Source organism: Pteropus vampyrus, unplaced genomic scaffold (genome assembly GCF_000151845.1).
Source record: "Pteropus vampyrus isolate Shadow unplaced genomic scaffold, Pvam_2.0 Scaffold37, whole genome shotgun sequence".
Lineage (NCBI taxonomy): Eukaryota > Metazoa > Chordata > Mammalia > Chiroptera > Pteropodidae > Pteropus > Pteropus vampyrus.
This window is the reverse complement of record NW_011888818.1, coordinates 5,179,145-5,184,760: the sequence shown is the minus strand read 5'-3', so window position 1 is coordinate 5,184,760 and position 5,616 is coordinate 5,179,145. Positions and strand designations below refer to the sequence as shown.

General features: G+C 36.3%; 1 pseudogene; it reads left to right on the top strand.

Moving 5' to 3' along the window:
• The first annotated feature begins 2,176 nt into the window (after positions 1-2,176).
• On the top strand, positions 2,177-2,295 carry LOC111738412 (annotated as a pseudogene).
• The last annotated feature ends 3,321 nt before the right edge of the window (positions 2,296-5,616 follow it).

Genomic DNA, 5,616 nt, shown 5'->3' with positions numbered 1-5,616 from the left:
GTACATATCTGTACCTACTGACTTCATTCACCATTTAAAAGAGCCACTTATATCACTAAGGATGTGAAGTAATGTTAGTCATCTGCCCCCTGATATTAAATGAGGACCTATCAACAGCAGCTAGCATGCTATCCACTGACTTTCCAATAAAATTGGCATAGACCCGTGTCTTGTGGACAAACACAACCTGAGAAGTTTTAGGATGCTACAAAGTCTTCTAAGCCAATTTAGAGGGTTATTGGTAGTGCAGAAGGGAAAGCTCACCCCACTCTCACCCACATCTATTTTTCCAGATTACTAAACAGACTCAGCTTGAAATAACAAGACAGGGCAATGTTGAAGCACACATATGATAGAGATGAAAACTAATGTAGGTTAAGATGCAGGTTCAAGAAGATTTTGTTTCCAGTTGCAGCACTACCACTTACTAGATGTGTACAATCTTATAAATATTGCTCTACATTTCTCTACTACTGGTTTTTAATCTAAAAGGAAAGTAACATAGGGTGTAAATAGAGGTAACATAGAGTAATTTAATGTTTAGATTAAGTTAGCCACTTAAAACACTAAGTTCTCCTAGAAAGTTAATTAATACCTTATTTTTTCCACTAAAATTATAATAGAGTGCTTTCACTGGCTTTACTTTTCTTCTGGATTCCTCTGAATGACTATAATATAGAGATGAAAGAAGTCATTTATATGCAGTTTCTTTTTTCCTCTATGGTATCTCTCACCTTCACCTGCATTTCTCAGTGTTATTATTGAGTTTCTGCTGACTTCTTTACTTCCTAAGGGAATGCTTATTTTTTCCCCCAATATGAATTTTAAATTAGTCTTTGGTTTCTTTCTTCACTTCGGTTGCATCTGCAGAAATTCCTCAAAGATTTTTGGAAAATATGTCATTTATTTAACAAATACTTATTGAGTATCTACCATATTGCCCTCATGGAGTTACACTACAGTATCAGAGACAAAAAATAAACTAATAAATATGAAACTATATAAATATGAAATAAATTGAATTATTGTTTGAGTAACATAACAACTTTGCTATGATAGATGATGGGTTGATTCAAGGGCAAAAGGTTTTGAATTTCTTAATTGGGCTAAGATGGTGAGAGAAAGCCTCCTTAAGGAGGTGAAATTTCACTGGAGAACTGTAGGGTAAGAGGGCGGTCCAGGTTGTAAGCACAGACCATCAGCACTTGCACATTGCCTGAGATGGGAAGGAGTTTTGAGTGCTGGAAGATCCAAGGCTGATATTGTTACCGAACTCAAGGAGTTCATTTTGCCTGCATGCATCAAAGCCAAAGGATGCCTGAACAGGAATATGTAGCAAAGAAAGTAGAGATTTATTTAAGGAAATAGCGCTGAGCCTGGAGACACAGGTAAGCTAGTGCTCTTAAGACCTGGCTCCCTGGTGGCATGTAGGTTTCAGATTATACAAAGAAAAGTCATAAGACACTATGGATTAGGAGTTCGGGGTGGTGTTTGGGAGCTGATTGGTCAGAATTAAGGTAAAGGTAATGAATTATTTCTTCAGATTTTGAGGACAATTCTGAGTTCTTTCCTGGAGTTCTACTGTCTGGTCTCATGAGAAAGTAGCCAGAGGGTTGTTCCACTTTAGAACTAAGGAACCGAAACATAACTTAGGTCAAGATGTTCCCTTGAGCCTGCCAGAGGTCTGGGCCTTATGACCATTAGTCAAATCTGGGCTACTGTCTTCTGTTGCCTCGGAGGCTGCTGATTATCTGGGGGAGAGGCTTGGTTTCTGAAAGAGAGAGAGATGATTTCCAGAGCAGAGGTTTTAAACTAAATTTAATCAAAGTCATAAGGACTATCAGTTTCAGTATGAACAGAGCACAGTGGGCTAATAAGAGAATGTCCCACTTGAAGTTATCAAGGATGATAAGTCAAGTCACATAGGGCCCTGTAGTGACTATAAGGAGTTGGGCATTTGATTGTGATAGAAGTTACTGAAGGATTTTAAATATTGACATGATATCTAATTTATATTTCAAAGAGATAATGTGGCTGCTGTATAGTGAACTGGTGACAGGAGGACATGTTTGGGCATCTACGGTCTTAATCTGAGAGAGAAGGATGGTGTTTTAGGCTAGAATGATAACAGCGGGAGAGAAATGGATTTTTGATATGTGTATAGAATCAATAAGAACTTTACAGCCATGCTACCCTGAACAAGCCCAATCCCGTCTGATCTCAGAAGTTAAGCAGAGTTGGGCCTGGTTAGTACTTGGATGAGAGACCATCTAGAAAGACCAGGTGCTGTAGGCATAAAAAATAAAACAATAAAAATAAGAGATTGTAAGCTGACAAGGTCCTTAAAATCTGTGAGGTCAACCAAAGGTTGCCTCACCTAAAAAATAATTAAAAAAAAATGAATCAATAAGAGTTGATGATGGATTGAATGATAGACAGAAAGAAAGAAAAAAGTTACTGTTTTTTCCTAAATCTCTTGCTGGGCTAAGTAGATAGATAGAGATATCATTTGGTACAGTGAAAAGGATTGGAGAAGAGCATGTCTTCTGAAGAAGGATAAATATTTAAATTGTGTTCATATTAACTTTGAGATTCTTATCAGACACTTGTGCCAGATTGTATTGATTGATCTCAATTATTTGCTAGCTGTTGCTATGGGAAAGTTATGTTCTCTGGCCTCAATGATATCAGGCTTGTCATATGATTTGCACTGGCTGATAAAATGTGAGTTGAAGGACATATACCGTTCCTAAAAAATGGCTTTAAAAATTATTCTGTGGCGTCGCCATCCTTCTTCCCCTTCTGTTATGAAAGCAGCATACTCCAGATAGAAGTTATCCCTCCAGCCTTCATTCACAGATGAAAATTACACATTAATCAGAGCTCTTCAGCTAAGAAAGAGGCAATATTTAATGAGGGGGCACACAAACCTTTGGTATAATATGCTGAAATTTTGGGAGTTGTTTGTTACTATCTCATAATTTACCCTAAGCCACCTAATATGATCTCAATAGATATGTTGTGTAGGTGGTTGGAGACACAAGCTTGGGTCTTATGGAAGAGGTCACATTTGGAGATATAAATTTGAAGTTCCTCAGCAAATAGATTTAAAGCCAAGGAATTAGGCGAAATCACCACATACTTGTGTATATATGGAGAAATGAATGGATAGGAAACTGTTTTAATCAGTTGAAGTTGCTATAACAGAATACCACAGACTGGGTTGCTAATAAAAAGAAATTTATTTCTTCCAATTCTAGAGGCTGGGAAGTCCAAGATCAAGGCACAGGCAGATTTGGTCGCTGGTGAGAACTTGCTTCCTGGTTCATGGATTGTTTGCCTTTCACTGTGTCCTCACAGGGTGGAAGAGATGAGAGAACTTTCTAGGGTCTCTTTTGTTAGGACAACAATCCCAATCATAAGGGACACCAATGATCCAATCCCCTCCCATAGGTTGCACCTGCAAATACCATTCATTGGGGACTAGGTTTCAACATATGATTTTTGGGGGGGATACAAACGTTTAGTCTGCAGCAGGTCCAGCTTCAACTTTGGATTTTTAAAGAAAAAGAAGTAGCTCCAAAGAAGACTGATAAGGAAACACAGTGAAAAGGCAAGAGAGGAGAGGGAGGAGTCAGCTGTGTCTAAAGATGCAGAATTATTAGAAAAGAAAGTGATTCTTTAGCCTAGGATTATGAAAGTCATGTTCTTTGTGTCCTTGACAAGATCTATTTCCTTTGAGAGGTAGAAGCATATTTCAACTGGAGTTGACTGAATGTGTAATGCAGATTTTCTCTATTTTTATGTGTCTTGGTCATTTCAGTGAGGACTTAGGAAATGGACAAGTATTGATGTTCAAGCTTCCATGTAAAAATACCATGAAACAAGGAAGTTTAAGTGTCTTAACAGGGTAACATAATAACCCATGGAAGCTCTATTTGTCAATATCCTATAGATGTATTTTTCTGAATAAAAATGGCTATTAATTTGGGGTTTAATTTTTTTTCTCTCAAAAATGCTATTACTTCCTGGGATGCTAAAGGTTAAATGAGTCTATGTTAATTCCCTTAGGTTCACTCCTTTTGTCTGGAAATACTGTTGTGGACATTTCCAGACTTGTACTTAAAGTAAAACTACAATTTCAGAAAAATCTCATTATGTGGGATATGTCCATCAAACAATTTTCTTGTCACTAAGTACTTCATAAATACACTTAATGGGCAACATTGTAATAATAGCAGTAGCAAACCTAGCACAAAACTGGTTATTTATGCACTTATCTTGCAAAAATGTTTTCTATTAGATTTCTCTCTTCTCGAAGAAAGAGCTAATAAAAAATCCCTATTACTATTTGCAGTGTAGTCTTTGCTGATAATAATGTGCCTACCTTGACTATCTCTCTCAATTGGTAAATAAGCTCAAATGGAATTTTCACATCTCCTATAGTAACATATTCTTTTATGACATTTCTGACAAAAGCTTTGCAGGCTTCTGTGTTATGGATTCCTAGTTGAGAAGACAATAGAGGCACAGAAAGCAATAACAAACACAACTCCAGTGTTGATAATGGCTTAAAAAGTGTGCTATATTCTTTTGAATAGAGATTATGTGTATAAATACTGCAGTTCAGAAGGCAGCATCAGAAATAACTACAATTCAGGACAACAGAAGTAAGATGTTTTTTGTAAACAAAAAACTTAAGAAATATTTTTTTTTCATGGAAGATAGGTATCACAACAGATAAAACCTATCATGTAAACACTGAAGGCACTGGATGAAATAATTTCCCCATATCGTTTTGTCTAAATGTTTCCTAGGGAATTATAAATTTTATGGGTCATGAAAATTGTCAAAACCAACACCTCAATTATAAAGCAATCTCAGCAGTAGAGGACAGAGTCAAGAGCCCAGAAACATATCAGAAAATCTCCATACAGTAGAGCAAATGACATAAGCATTACCTATTCACTCCACAGGTGTTGATTGCATACCTACTGTGTGGCTATCAGTGTGCTAGGTACTGGATCAGATGGCTAGATATGATTTTTTCTCAAGGATTCTACCACCTAATAGGGACTGGGGAACAGATATTTTAAAACAATTACAAATATCGACTCAGGAATAGGTACTACATTTATTTAGACAATATTCATGCAAGAGTTTTAAATGTCTTTAAAGCTATTTTCCCCTGAAATTAATTACATTATCATCTGATTATTTCCATGATATAGGTTAATGTAGACATGCAGTTGCAGAGGAGAAAGTGATAAAAAACATTTGGGACATTTAGAGATGAGTCTTCATAGAAATGATAGCATTTACAACACAATCAAGGCTAGGAAAGGCATTCTTTAACCTTTTTTTCACAAAAAGGGTCTAACATAAATAAAATACATTTCACATATTTCAAGTCTTTCATATGATCAGTTTTGATATATTTCTATCACTACAGTCAAGATAATGAACAATTCCATTATCCACCACGGTTTCCCCTGCACCTTGGCAATCTGACATTCCCTCTACACTCCCTCCCCAGGCACCATGATTTGTATACTGTCACTATGGATCAGTTTCTATTTTTTATTTATTTTTTTTTAATTTTGTATAAAATGTGTC